Below are 15899 nucleotides of genomic sequence, written 5' to 3' on the forward strand. Positions count from 1 at the left end.
AGCAACCTCCAACTCCTGGGCTCAAGTGAGTCTCCTGTCTCAGCCTCCCAAGTAGCTGGGACCACAGGCACCCACCACAACGCCCGGCTATTTTTTGGTTGCAGCCATCATTGTTGTTTGGCGGGCCCAGGCTGGATTTGAACCCTCCACCTAGGTGTATGTGGCTGGTGCCTTAGCCACTTGAGCCACAGATGCCGAGCCTAAAATGCTTTTTTTCTTATTTTTAACAGGCTAAATTATTTCAAAAAGTCTGTTTTCAAGTTCTGGGATTGTTTTCCTGCTTATCTATTCTATTCTTAATCTATTTTTAAAATTTTTGAATGTATTTTATATTTCCTTAATGAATTTTTCAGCTCCAGAATTTCCTTTCCTTTCATTTCATTTCTTTCTCTCTTTCTTTCTTTAAAATGAAATCTATCTCCTTGGTAAATTTAATTCACATCCTGAAATGATTTTCTGATTTTTTTTGCAGCTTTTTTTTTTTTTTTTTTTTGGCCAGGGCTGGGTTTGAACCTACCACCTCCTGTATATGAGGCCAGCACCCTACTCCTTTGAGCCACAGGTACTGCCTGATTTTTTGATTTTTTGTATTGGTTTTTAGATTTCTTTTGCATCTCCTTGAGCAATTGTAGAATCAATATTTGCAATTCTTTTTTTTTTCTTTTTTTGTGACAAAGTCTCATTATGTTGCCCTTGGTAGAGTGCTGTGGCGTCAAGCTCACAGCAATATCAAACTCTTGGGCTTAAGTGAGTCTCTTGCCTCAGCCTCCCAAGTAGCTGGGACTACAGGTGCCTGCCACAATGCCCAGCTATTTTTTTGTTGCAGTTGTTTAGCTGGCCCATGCCAGGTTCAAACCTGCCACCCTTGGTGTATGTGGCTGGTGCCGTAACCACTGTGCTAGGGGTGCTGAGCCAATATTTGGAATTCTTTATCTGACATTATGAGGAATTCTTTTTGATTGGGATCCATTGCTGGACAATTATTGTGGTCCTTTGATGGAGTTATATTTTCTTGCTTTTTTATGTTTCCTATGTCCTTCCTTTGATGTCTGTTCATGCAGTTGCTTGTTATAATTTTTTGAAATTGTGTTTAAAGGAGAGAATGTTTTTCTTGAAGATGTATAACATGTTGATGGCTGAATAGGACACTTTAGGTTTGATTTTGAATGCTTGCAGTAGTGTGATTTTTGTATGATTTCTTAAGTGGTATCTGTGTTTTCTTAGTGTCTTAGGGAATGGTTACTATTTGAAATTCTGGTGAAATTTTATAGGAGGCTTGAATGGCAGCCAAGCCAGTCTTTGGGCTCCAGTTGGGGAAGCAGTGGGCCATGTATGTCTGATTTTAGGCCTGAGAGCAGCTAATACTGGCAGTGGTGTGTGTCCTGGGGGATCAATTCTTGGACCTTCAGAAAGCTTGCTGAGAAACTAGTGGTTGAAGCAGAGGCCAGTTGTGAGAGCAGGTTCCAAGATTCCTGAGCAGCTGGTATGGTATAGGTGGCAGGAGTGGAAGTAGAACAATCCACTAGGACCCGAGAGATCTGTGTTAGTTACTAATAGCTACAATGGATTTGGCAGGCTAGTCTCCAGGCCCATAGCTACCCTTCAACAGCGTGTTAGTTATTGTCTTAAGTGTGCTTGGAGAGCTTGGTCTTCCTTGTCCCTTTTAGCACATCTCTGTGCAAATTCCAAGCACCTCCCTGTGTCAGGCCTGAGACTTGTGTGGGTTGGGGATTCTCTTGTAGCTGAGATCATAAGAATTTGTGTCAGTAAGTAAAGCCTCGTGTGCTTCTCTCTTATTGTTAGTCCCTGAGTCCAGGAGGTTCTCCAGCTGTTAGTCAGTCCCTGTCTGGGTAAGTTGCCTCTAAACCTCTCCTTGCCCATTTATGGTGCTTTCCATCACCTCCCCAGCAAATCCTAGCATTCTCGCCTAGATGATCTGTTTGAAATATGAGAATCTGTTTACTATTCTGGTTTCTCTCCATGGAGGAGACATATCCTACCTGTGCTTAGTTGGCCATCTTGCTTCCCTCTATCAATTGCTATAATCTCTTTGAATTTTGAATTTTAGCTATATAGACATGGGAATGTAGACTTGCATTTGTACTCTTGCCCTGAGTCCTCCAGACATGAGGGTGGAACTAAACATCTCCATCCCACTAAATTACACAAGAACTGGTTCTTACCTGTCTTGCTCTCAGCTACAGTCTCTAAACCTAGAAGAGTGTCCGCAAATAGTAGGTGTGTGGTAGGTATTTATTAGAATGAAAAATTAAATCATTCTCCCTATGTCTTTTCTCTTAGAAAGAACTTTATCTCTTGAACTTTCTTTTCTTGGAGATAAATATTGCTACTCCTGTTTTGTTTTTGTTAACATTTGCCTTATATGTCTTTTCTATCCCTTTATTTTCAGTCCCAAAACATGTAATTTTAGGCTCCTTTATTATGAACATTTGGCTACAGTTTTAAAAAAAGTAATTAGTTTCTGTCTTTCAATAAACTGTTTAACCCTTTCACATTTACTGTGATTACTTCTAGGTTGAATTAATTGTGGCATTCTTAATTTTTATTTCTCTTTTCTTTCTCTCCTCTTTCCTGACCTCTGCCTTAAACCCTATTTATGACTTTGAGGGGAGATTGAATTTTCTACATTCCATTCTCCTGTCCTTTTTGGTTTAAAAGGGAACTATTTTCTGTTTTCTAGTGATTAATTTAATTTTCTTTTTTGAGTCAGAATCTCTCTATGTCACTCTCAGTAGAGTGCTGTGGTGTCATAGCTCACAGCAACCTCAAACTCTTGGGCTCAAGCAATTCTCTTGTCTCAGCCTCCCAAGAAGCTGGGACTACAGGCACCAGCCATAATATCCGGCTATTTTTCTGTTGCAGTTGTCATTGTTGCTTAGCTGGCCTGGGCTGGGTTCGAACCCACCAGCCTTGGTGTATGTGGCTGACGCAGTAACCACTGTGCTACAGGCACTGAGCCTAATTTAAAATTTTTTTAACCACATATATAAACATATTTTTGTATGAACATCTAGAATTAATTTATATCTACATCCTTTACTTAGCCATATTAGAAGTTTAGCTTACTTTTACTTCTTTCCTCTCTTCTAAATTTTCTTGCACCATCCTAATCATCCTCCTTTACTCAGCCACCATCTTTTGGAATTGTCACTACTTTTTTGTTTGTTTATAATCAGCATTTATTTAGATTTAACAATAAAAAATTTTAGTTCTTTATAGATATGTAAATATGTGTTTTATTTTTCTTGAATTAGGTTTTTTTTTAATTTGTTTTAAGTCAGGGCTGGTTTTACTGTATTCTGTCAGAGAGTAAAGCATATGTAGGAAATTTCTTAAATTTTTGCATATCTAAAATCATTTTATTTCTTAGTGATACTTTGAATAGATATAGAATTTCAAAATCATAATAATTTTATCACAGAAAGTTGAAAATACAGCTTTAGTTCAGTTTTGCTTCTTTTTATTGCCATTGAAAAAACTAATGAAAATCTGATGTTTATTTCTTTGTAGGCAATTTCTACTTCCAGACATTGAACTTCATCTCGATGTGTCTAGATGTTTGTCTATTTTCATTCATCCTACTAGACATTTGTTGAACCCATTTGTTCTGAGTATTTTATCTTTTCTGGAAATTGTTATTTTCTGTAATTCCTATGAGTATTTTTCTTTATCCTCTCCTTTTGGGATTCCAGATGTTGGGACTTTTCAACCTTTTTTCACATTTGCCATTTTTGGGGCCTTTCTGAGCAGTGTTCTGGGAGAATTCTTCAGTTGCATCATCTAAATAAATAATCATTCTTTAGCTGATTTTGCTTAGCTGGCCTGGGCTGAATTTGAACCTACCAGCCTTGGTGTATGTGGCTGACGCTGTAACCACTGTGCTATGGGCACTGAGCCTAATTTAAGCAAAATCAAACCTTTTCTATTATTCAGAGCATTTATTGAGGTTTTCTTTCTTTCTCTCTTTTTTTTAACCCCCTAGTTCTTGGACTTAATAACTAAGTTAAAAGGAGCCATTGCTCTCTCTTATTCTTCTGAAGATTTAGCTGTATCTACCATACTGACTTCTTTTATTATTTATTTATTTATTTTAGGATAGAGTCTTGCTTTGTTGCCTGGGTTACAAAGCAATAGTGTCATGATAGCTCACTGCAACTTCAAACTCCTGGGCTCCAGTGATTCTCCTGCCTCAGTCTTTTGAGTAGTTGAGACTGCAGGTGCATACCCCCATGCCCAGCTATTTCCTTCAGAGACAGGGTCTTGCTATGTTATTCAGGCTGGTTGCAGACTCCTAGTCTCAAGCAGCCCTCCTACCTTAGCCTTCCACAGTACTGAGATTACAGGTGTGAACCACTGTACCTGGTCCATATTGACTTCTTTTAAAGTCTCATTACTTTTTTTTCTATTACCTTTGATTCTTTGAATGATAGTTTATGTAATGAGCATGTGCCTTCATTCACAGAATTACTTTGCGTTTAAAAAAGAGGGGGATTGTTTGCATGCTTATCTGGAGTCTGAGCAACTTTTCTGTCCCTGCTATATCTGGTCACCTGGCTTGTTTCCAGGATTCCAAGCAGGCTTCTCTTTCTTCCAGGTGGCAGTGAGTGCTCTCCCAAGTGCTGATGACTAGAACTGACATGTTTGTGAATGTATACCATTCCCTTCTTTGAGCACAAGTGTGGCACCAGAAGAATAAAAACAAAGGATTCAAAGTTACTAGATAACTGTACCTTGACCAATCACCTTTCTGATTTACCCTGGATCCTCTCTGTTGCATTCATTTATTGTCTCTTAGCTTGGAGCCTAAAAATACTTTTACCCCTCTTTCTTTTTTTTTAGAGACGGAGTCTCATTTTATAGTCCTTGGTAAAGTGCTGTGGCATCACAGCTCATAACAACCTCTAACTCCTGGGCTTAAGCAATTCTCTTGCCTCAGCGTCCCGAGTAGCTGGGACTACAGGTGCCCGCCACAATGCCCAGCTATTTTTTGTTGCAGTTCAGCCGGCGCCCTACGCACTGAGCCATAGGTGGCTCCCCTCTCTGTTCCCTCTTATGTCTATATTGGCTGTTAAATTTTCCTTCATTATAGACTCATCTACTTTAATTTTTAAAGACTTTTATTTTGTAATTGACACATAATAATTGTATATATTTGTTGGGTATGTAGTACTTTTAATTTTTTTATGAATTTATATAATTTCTGACCTATTGAGGGTACGAAGTCTTATTTTCTAGTACTGTTTCAATTAAATTTTTTTTCTTACCATTTATGGGAATTTGAGCTGGGGGAGAAGGTTTAAGTATATTCTTTTTTTTGAGACAGAGCCTCAAGCTGTTGCTCTGGGTAGAGTGCTGTGGCATCCCAGCTCACAGCAACCTCCAGCTCTTGTGCTCAAGCAAGTTTCCTGCCTCTACCTCCCAAGCAGCTGGGACTACAGGTGCGCGCCACAACACCCAGCTGTGTTTCAGTTGCAGCTGACATTGTTGTTGGCGGGCTTGGGCTGGCTTCGAACCCGCCAGTTCAGGTGTATGTGGCTGGTGCCTTAGCCGGTTGAGCCACAGGCTCCAAGCTTAAGCATGTTCTTAATTTACAATTGAGATCTAGACTTCTCAGGATCTGTCATAAAGCAAGGTATGCAATTTAAAGGGAGCACATCAGTTCATCTGGCAAGTGATATTCCTACCATTGAATTCTAGTAGAAGTTTAAGCTGTGAGTATATAATATGTTAACATTTATTAAATACCTATTCTTTAACAACTTTAGTTTTGCCCTCTCAAAATTCAGAGATACACCAGTTTTAAGATGGGGAAATGGGGCTTAGAGAGGAAAATAATTTACCCAAAATCTAACACATAGTAAGAACCAGAGCCAGAATTCATCCTTATGTCTTGCCATGACAACAGCTGCCTTCCATTAAAAGACATAAGGTAACAATAAGGAACAATGTCTTCACTGTGGGATAACAACAAACTACATTTAGCGCTCAGCTAGAGTGGGTGCTGTTAGAAATCATGAAATCAGCATTTACCGATTATTGTGGATAATTTGTCAACAAATCACAGAGCTGAGTGCAGTTTTCAATTTCATTTTGTTGCCTTGTCAATAAGATTTATTCTTGGAGCAATTTGTGAACTGTTAGTGCTTTTTCAGTGGGCAGTGCACATAAATGGCATGTACATATTGGTAAACATCTCCACAGTGTTGGCAGGTTGGAGGTTCTATTTTGAATTGATTTTTCTCATAGCTTTCAGCTGAAGTTTATTTTCATATAAGCAGTAATTACAGAAAACGAGTGCCTCTCAGGGTAAATGTTGCTGTGCTGGTTAAAGAGCATTTTGTGTATTATGTGGCATGCTATAATTATTTGTTTGAATTGTTCCACAGAGATCTTTCCCAACAATTGCAATACATGGGGTTCTAGGTCAGTAAAGACAGATTACTGTAGATTGCTTAAGCTTTTCTAAAATCTCTGTTGTTTCGTTTAAGAAGCATATTTGGAAAATGTAACATAATACTTGGGAAATTGAAAGATGGATATATACGTGGAAATAATTTGTATTTTAGTTGAGAAGGTTTAAATACGCAAGTGCCAGAGGACTTAAAAAGAAAAATGTTATTGGAGTACACTGTGGGCTGTCAGAGAAGGTGGGTGGTGTGGCGTTGCACCCGTAGGTGTGGTGTTGAATCCTAGTACTGTCCCTCACAAGCTGAACAATCTCTGCTCTTCAGTTTCTTTGATGTCATGTGAAGTAAAATCTCACCCACCTCACAAGATTGTGAGATGATGGATGCAAATTGGTTAGCATTCATTTTTAACCAATCATTATTTGAGCCCAATTTTTCACCAAACCCAGACACCTTTCTCACATCCCTGTCTAGTTTCTTCCCTGTGCCCCACCCATCCCTCCCAGGCTGATTTTCTCAAAGCTAGAGAGCAGTCTAGGGGAAAACAGCTGACCCAGTGAGCTCAGAGGGACCTGGGGTCAGTTGTTGTTTCCTTTGGGGGCTCTGGTCCAGGTGATATGGGAATCATTCATACAGATAACCTTGTCCTGGAATTCTAAGTTCCAAAGTAGCAGATGTGTGTTATATTCATGACCATTCATCATCTTTTGGGTGGCCTTCCTATATTTAAGGAAACCCCTTCTATGATAAATTTTTCCTCCCCAGGGTAGAAGTGGACTCGAATTCCAAGACCTGTGCAGCTAAAGTGCACTTATGGGACTGGGACTCTGCCAAACAGATGCACCCATGTGAGTCTGCAATTCAGGCGTCAAGAGCATGTGATTTTGTGCTGGGAATGGAGCTTCCATTTTTGGCATCCCTGTTGGCCAAAGCCTCCATTGCTCAGTGGGGTGGAGATTTCCTCATCTGGCCATTTCTATGGTTTGAAATTGGGCTTTTGTTTTGGAAGCACAGCCTTGCGTCTCCTCACAGAAATTTAAGTGCAACTTTCTTTCCTTCCTTTCTTCCTTCCCTGAACTTTGAACTCCTGGGTTTGAGTGATCCTCCTACCTCAGCCTCCTCAGTAGGCTGAGGACTACAGGTACATGCCACCATGCCTGGCTAATTTTTCTATTTTTCATAGAGATGGGATGTGTGTGTGTGTTGGGTGTCTCTCTCTGTTGCCCAGGCTGGATTTGAATTTCGAGCTTAAATGATCTTCCTGCCTCAGCTTCCCAAAATGCTGAGATTGCAAGCATGAGCTACCAGGCCTGGCTTCATTATCTTCTTAATAAACTAATTTTCCAATTAACCAGCCAGTGTTAGAATCAGCTGCTTGCAACTAAGAACCACTTTTGATAGATAATCTGGTGTGGTTAGCTCTCTGTCATGACTCATTTTTAAAAAAAGACACTCTGTTTTCTTATGTAAATTAAGAGAGATTTTGATGTTGAATTCATTCAGCTATTCAATCAGCAAACAGTAGGGTGCTTTCAGTGTGTAAGATACTGCATTAGGTACTGAGCGTTCAATGAAGCCTATTCCTAGTCTCCAGGGACTTGAAATCTTACAGAGTAGACAAATATTAGCATATAAAACAAATGCACTATGACTGAGGACTGAACCAGATGTGGCCTCTGAATATGATTATATTTGACAAAATGCTGGGAGTGACTCCCAGCCATTTGGCAGAACTTGAGGACAAAACAGCTGGGGGTAATTTATATTAGAATGACTTAATATGTAAAAAGAACTTTAAGTAGGAAGAAAAATAAGAAAATGTCATATTCATTGACTCCCTTACTTCCTTTTTTTTTTTTTTTTTCTAACTTGCTTTGGGAATTGTATGGTGCTTGGGTAAAATCCATTTCAAGCTTGTGGACCATATGAGATTGGTGATGGGAGGGGGTTGGAAAGTTTTGATAGTCATTTAATGTTATTCTCCATGATGATGATTGGCCTGAAGGATAAAAGAGATACAGAAAACTTTGTTCAGTGCCTACTGTGTACCAGGCCTTGTGCTAGGGTCATGCCAACCAAAGTCCTTTTTCTTTCCCTCCCTCCCTGTGTATGTGTAGGTCTCTTTAAACTACAAGTGGAAGAGATGCAACTCAAATACGAGTAAAAAAGGGAATGTTTGGTTCTTATAACTGAAAAAGATCGGGGTAGTTTTATGCAAAAGTAGATCTAGGTTCTGAAACATTGTCATTGGGAATTTGTGTTTTTCTGCCTCTTGGCAGTGCCTCCTCTCTATTGGTTTCATTTTCTCATTTTGCATTTTTTACAGAGGCTGGTGTGGCATCCAGGGTCAATTCCTACCTTATTAGTCACACTAATAGCAGAGGAATTACTTTCTAAGAGTTGCAGCGAGAGTCCCAGGTTTGAGCCTGGTCATGTTAGGATTGTTTTGGCCACAGTAACATAAACAGTGGATAAAAGGGGCTATTTTTCTCACATGGCAAGAAACCCAGAGGTAGAGGCCAGAGTTCCAGAGTTAGTTAACTCAGGGATCAATGATGCCAGGGCACTTAGTCAGCTTCTTTATGGCTCTTTTGGCCTCTCCCTTATAGTTTTAGATGGTTACAGCAATGCCTACTGTCACATCTTCATATGACAATCCTCAAAGGCAGAAGGGAGTAGGTCTCTGCTTTGTGTATGCTCTGAAGAGTGCAAAACAACTCTCTAAAAGTCACTGAGCAGACTCTGCTCATGTCTTTTGGGTCAGAATCAGGTCACATGCTTATGCTATCCCAGTCCTGTTTCAGGGGAATGCAATGACAGGCATGCCTACTTTACTGAACTTCACTTCATTGCACTTTGTAGATACTACATATTTTACCAAATGAAAGTCTGTGTAACCCTCCATCGAGCAAGTCTATCTGTGTCATTTTTTCAACAGCGTATGTTTACTTTGTGTCTCTGTGTCACATTTTGGTAACTCTGGAAATATTTTAATATTAATTATTATTTTATATGTTATGGTAAATTATGAATGATCCTTGATGTTACTATTGTAATTGTTTTGGGGCACCATGAATGGTGCCTGTATAAGATGGCTAACTTCATCAGCAAATGTTGTGTGTGTTCTGACTGCTCCACCAACCGTCTTACTATCTCTCGTACTGTCCTTGGGCCTCCCTATTCCCTGAAGCATAAAAATATTGACATTAGACCAGTTAATAGTCTTACAATGGCCTCTGAGTGTTAAAATGAAGGTAGGAGTCACATGTCTCTCACTTTTTTTTTTTTTTTTTTTTTTTTGAGACAGAGCCTCAAGCTGTCCCCCTGGGTAGAGTGCCGTGGCATTACAGCTCACAGCAACCTCCAACTCCTGGGCTCAAGCGAGTCTCCTGCCTCCGCCTCCCAAGTAGCTGGGACCACAGGCGCCCGCCACAACGCCCGGCTATTTTTTGGTTGCAGCCGTCATTGTTGTTTGGCGGGTCCGGGCTGGGGACTCGAACCCGCCACCTTAGGTGTACATGGCTGGCGCCTTAGCCGGTTGAGCTATAGGCGCTGAGCCTCTCACTTTAAATCAAAAGCTAGGGCTTGGCACCCGTAGCACAGTGGTTAAGGCGCCAGCCACATACACAGAGGCTGGCAGGTTCAAATCCACCTGGGCTAGCTGAAATCAACAATGACAACTGCAACAAAAATAGCCAGTTGTTGTGGCAGGCACCTGTAGTCTCAGCTACTGGGAGGCTGAGGCAGGAGAATCACTTAAGCCCAAGAGTTGGAGGTTGCTGTGAGCTGAGACACCACAGTACTCTACCAAGGGTGACATAGTGAAACCCTGTCTCAAAAAAAAATTTTTTTTTTCAAAAGCTAGAAATGATTAAGCATAATGAGGAAGGCATGTCAAGCCAAGGCAGGCTAAGAGCTAGGCCTTTTAAGCCAGTTTAAGCCCAAGAGTTGGAGGTTGCTGTTAGCTGAGACACCACAGTACTCTACCAAGGGTGACATAGTGAAACCCTGTCTCAAAAAAAAAATTTTTTTTTCAAAAGCTAGAAATGATTAAGCACAATCATAATGAGGAAGGCATGTCAAGCCAAGGCAGGCTAAGAGCTAGGCCTTTTAAGCCAGTTAGCCAATGTGTGAATGTAAACAAAAAGTTCTTTAAGGAAATTAAAAGTGATACTCTACTGAGGAGCACATAAAAGATGAGAAAGTAAAACAGGTTCATTGCTGTTTTGATCTGGAGAATCTTTTACAGCTCAGGATAAAAGATTAAGTCAGCCACGTCATTGTGTTAAATCAAAGCCTAAACAAGAGAAAGGACCTAACTCTCTTCACTTTTTAGAAGTCTGAGAGAAGCAAGGAAGCTGCAGAAGGGAAATGTTAAGGTAGTAGAGATTTGTTGATGAGGTTAAAGAAAGAAACATAATTTAAATGTGCCAGGGGAAGCAGCAAGGGCTGACACAGAGGCTGCAGCAAAGTATACAGAAGGTCTAGCTGAGAAGAAGGTGACTGCACTTAACAACAGATTTTCAGTGTAGACTAAACAGCCTTATATTGGAAGAAGATGCCACGTAGGACAATCATAGAGAGAAGTCAATTCACGGCTTCAAAACCTCAAAAGACAGGTGATTTTCTTGTTAGGGGATAAAGCAACTACTCACTTAAATTTGAAGTTCCTGTTTATTTACCATTCCAAAAGTCCTGGGAATCCTAAGAATGATGCTAAGTCTACTCTGGGCTCTAATATGGAATAACAAAGCCTAGACAACAACACATCTATTCAACAGACATGAATATTTTAAGCCTACTGTTGAGACCTACTACTCAGAAGAAGATTTCTTTCAAGATATTATTGCTCATTGACAATGCATCTGGTCACTCAGGAGCTCAGATGGAGCTATATCTATATCTATATATACAAGGAGATTAATGTGTTTTCATGCCTACTAACACAACATTCCTTCTTTAGCTCATTGATCAAGAAGTAATTTTGACTTTCCAGTCTTATAAGTTAAAGAAAACATTTCCTAAGGTGATAGTTGTCATAGATAGAGATTCCTCACATGGATCTGGGCAAAGTAAATCAAAAACCTTCTGGAAAGAATTCACTATTTCAGATGACATTAAGAACATTTGTGATTTATAGGAGGAGGTCAAAATATCAACATTAACAGGAGTTTGGAAGACGTTAACTCTAGCCCTCTTGGATGATTTTGAGAGTTTCAAGACTTCAGTGGAAGAAGTAACTATAGATGTGGAGGAAATAGCAAAAGAACTAGAATTAGAAGTGAAGCCTGAAGATGTGACTGAATTGCTGCAATTTCATGATAAAACTGTAAGGGATGAGGAATTGCTTCTTATAGGTGAGCAAAAGAAGTGGTTTCTTTAGGTAGAATTTACTCCTGGTGAAAATGCTGTATACACTATTGAAATGACAACAAAGGATTTAAAATATTCTGTAAATTTGGTATAAAATTCTGATAAAGCAGTAGCAGCATATGTGAAGATTGACTCCAACTTTAAAAGAAGTTCTACTGTGGGTAAAATACTATCAAACAGCATTGCATGCTATAGAGAAATCTTTTGTGAAAGGAAAAGTCAATGGATGCAGCAAACTTCACTGTTGTCTTATTCTGAAAAATTGTCACAGCAGTCCCAACCCTCAGTAACCTCCACCTGATCAGTCAGCAGCCACCAATGTCACGGCAAGCCCTTCCACCCACAAACAGGTTATGATTCACTGAATGCTAAATTGATAGCATTTTTAAAAATTAAGGTGTGCACCTTTTAGGCATAATGCTATTGTATACTAAATAGACTACAGTATTATACAGTATTATATAAACATAAGTTTTATATGCACAGGGAAACTAAAAAGTTTGTCACTCACTTTGTTGTGATGTTTTCTGTATTGAGCTGGTCTAGAACCAAACTTGAAGGTACCTATACCTTGATGGTTTTAAGAATCTTAACATATATCACTTGGGGCTAGATAATGTGCCCAGGGGCATTACTCAGGTTATCCTATGTCTAAACAAAGTCAGAGTGCAGTTAGCAAAGAAGAGGGGGTGAGTTGGAACATGGTTATTGTGCAAGTACCCAACCATATCTGCTAGTATCTCAGTGCCTTATCTCAGGTTATGTATCCATTTCTGAACCAATCACAGTGTACTCATGTGTCTACCTGTGGAGCAGTGGAAGTGGCCATCATGGAGGTAGGTAGAGGTATTGTATCAGTCTACCCAGCTCACATTGAGAGTGGAAAAGATTGGATCTCTTTTATTCTACACTCCATTTCCTATGTTAACTTTGATACCCAGAAGAAGAATAAAAATCTTTTGTTACATCCTTGACCTAATTGTTAGTTAAAAAAGGTTCCTATTGAGATATCACTTAACCCCAGTGAAAATGGCCCACATCTCAAAGTCCCAAAGCAAGATAATGGCATGCATGTGGAGAGAAGGGAATACTCCCTTACTGTTGGTGGGAGTACAAAGTAGTACAGCCTTTATGGCAATAAGTATGGCGAGTCCTCAGAGAACTAAAAGTGGACCTTCCACTTGATCCTGCTATCCTATATTAGGTATCTACCCCAAAGAAAAAATTCATTTTACTATAAGGACACATGCACTCAAGTGTTTATAGCAGCACAATTTACAATTGCAAAAATGTGGCAACAACCCAACACATGAATGGATTAATAAACTGTGGTATATGTATCCCATGGAATACTGTTCAGCCAAAAAAAGATCAAGACTTTGTATCCTTTGTCACAACTTAGACTGATTTGAAGACCACTCTCCTGAGTAAAGTGTCACAAAAAATGGAAAGGCAGGCATCACATGTGCTCAATACTAATGTGAAACTTGTAGATTAACAACAACAAGCTCATATGAGAGAAAAACTCATCTGAATTTAAGGTGAAAGGGGGATGGGAGCCAGCAGGTTCCTTCCCAGTGGGAATAATGTGCAGGTGTGTAGCACACGTCCTGTGCCAGGGACACAGCTACAATTTAGATATTGCCTTACAAATACAAGTAATGTGGCCTAATTGTTGTTACCCTCATATTAACTGGAAATAAAAACAATAAATTAAAAAAAGTCATTCCTATTCCTATCATTAAATCTTACTTCCAAATTTTGGGTAGCTTAGACATACTTTGGAGTCACTATACTGAGCGGTTGAGATGGCTGAGGATAAAGGAAAGCGTGTGATAAACAGGGTCTCTCCTTATGGAAGGCATAAGCTGCTCAACAGAACACTTATTATGAGCCCTCTGCGGGAAAAGGGAAATAGTTGTTAGAGTCATTTATTGTAATGACACTCGGCATTGTGAACTTTCACTGTTATGCTGCTTCTTTGCCATGTTGTTTGTAAAGTTACCTTTTAAGAATCCTCTATATAAATGGGGCCATCTTAATTCATGCCTAGTGCCAACTTGCAGCAGCAAAAGCAAACAGCTATAAGGTTAGCTGTCTCTGGATTCAAAGAGCACAAAGTATAAGAATTCTCTGGATCCTAAGAAACTAGCCCAAGTGAGGAAGAAGCTGAAAATAACAAAGAAGTGCAGACAGGAGCAAAGAGATAAACTCATAGGCAATAGGCCTAAGTTTAAGAGGAACACTCAGATGGTAGCAGGCAGGTCATCCTCAGCACATCTATAGCCTTGCTCTGCATGGGCCCAGCCAGGCCAAGTATGAGAATATCAACGTTTTCTTTTTTTGCATACGGTCTTTCTTTAGGCACAAGGATTATTACTAGTTCACAGGATTTCCCCCTTCTTCATCTAGAAGCAAATGGCAAAGATTAAGTATAAAACTTTATTGAATAAATCCCGCCCCAGTACTAATCCTACAACCAGAGCTTGTAAAAGTCAAGTTCCACTTGTCAGGGCTTATCCGCAGGGGTGTGGAGAGAGTCTATTGTGGGCCTATGAATACACTGAAGGCAGCTTCTTAGAAAGGCAGCAGCTCCTGCTGATGTGTTTGTGAAGGGATGAGGACTCTTAGTGTGTGTATATGTGTGGCATGCACAGAAGTATAAATGGCTTCGACTATCAGAGAGAAGACATCTCACAGTTAAATTGACATTCCCTCTGGCACTCAAGAAATTGCACAGAAGATAACCACTGTATTTTCTAAAAAACATTAAACAAAAATGGGCTTTCAGATGAACCCCATATTATTTCCTTTATAACCAAGAAAATTTTTTTTTCTTTTTGTCTGAATAATTATTATGTAGACCAGGGTTCCATAGCACATTAGCACAAAATTGTATTCCATAAAAATGTTTTTTTTTTAACAAATAAATTTAGAACATACCTGGGCACAAAATCTTCCTTTTGAATATTTAAAATGTAAGATACTAAGTCCTATGGTAAAAACATGATTCAGCTTTGCAGAACATGAAGTTATAAAATGTATTTGACTGTAGATGCCTTCTGGGTCCTGTGAGACCAGAAACAGCGACATTAAGCTCTAACAAGACTACAGGAAGGTGGGAAGTCTTCCAGTGTCTGCATGAAGCAACATAATTCTAAATCAATAAGCAGATGTTTATTAAGAACCAGTGGCTACAGGTCTTCTCAGTGTTTATATGCATACTCTAGTACCAGGTAGAGGAGGTATGTGGATTCCACTAACTCTGGCCTCAGTGGATAGAAGAGAACATGGGGGGCCAGGTATACCACTCAAGGAGGCACCATAGTGCTTCCATGTGGGAGGCAGATGGCATCTTCCACGTCTCCTATCAGCACCTAAGGAGAAGACACAGGTCACCTGGGTGAGATATTTTCTCAGAATGGCAAAACCTGACACAAAGGCCCTGAGCTCACCTCCACCTGCCAGTTCTTATCTGACCTATAAACATGGTTGAAGACAAAACCAATGCAAAAGTGACAAGTGGATGCCCACCCCCCCAATCTGGTCACCAAAGCTAACATGATGCAAGGTGCACAGAAAAGAGGTTACGTATGCTGATGGACAAAGAATAAACAAATGGGAGATGGATTATCCAAACCGTTACTTTCAAGCGTGATTTGCACTTATGCAGTATATTTCTGTTTAGTACTCTGGGGGCTAATTTCACAAACAGAATGATCAAAACATGTTGCGCTATTAACCGCCCAACTCCAAAGGAGCTACAGAAAGCTCTGGTATTAAAAAAAGAAAGGAAGAGGGAAGTCTCTTGCAATGTTACTGAGAAAAGGGAATTTTTTAACTTTATGTAACTTTAATTAACATAAATTTAAATATCCACTGTGTAACTTGGGTCATTTAATTTCTCTACCCCTCACTTTTACTTTCTACAGACCTCCCAAATCTACTGTTTCTCCTTGCCAGCACCCTAACCTAAGGTGACCAGACGTCCCACTTTTGGCAGGACAGTCCTGATTTTTAACAATTTGTCTTGCGTCCTGTGGCGTTTTAAAAACGTCCTGATTTTTGGAAAGAATGCACGACAAGCTAGGGAACGGT

At 39.7% G+C, this 15899-nt stretch overlaps 1 long non-coding RNA gene across 1 annotated transcript; it reads left to right on the forward strand.

Annotated features, from left to right (window-relative positions):
• Window positions 1-782: 782 nt before the first annotated feature.
• Window positions 783-5550, forward strand: LOC111728499. Its single transcript, XR_002775773.1, has 3 exons — window positions 783-819; window positions 2236-2238; window positions 5491-5550. It is a non-coding gene; the product is annotated as an uncharacterized LOC111728499 (long non-coding RNA).
• The last annotated feature ends 10349 nt before the right edge of the window (window positions 5551-15899 follow it).

Source organism: Otolemur garnettii, unplaced genomic scaffold (genome assembly GCF_000181295.1).
Source record: "Otolemur garnettii isolate 467f Iridium unplaced genomic scaffold, OtoGar3 scaffold00163, whole genome shotgun sequence".
NCBI lineage: Eukaryota > Metazoa > Chordata > Mammalia > Primates > Galagidae > Otolemur > Otolemur garnettii.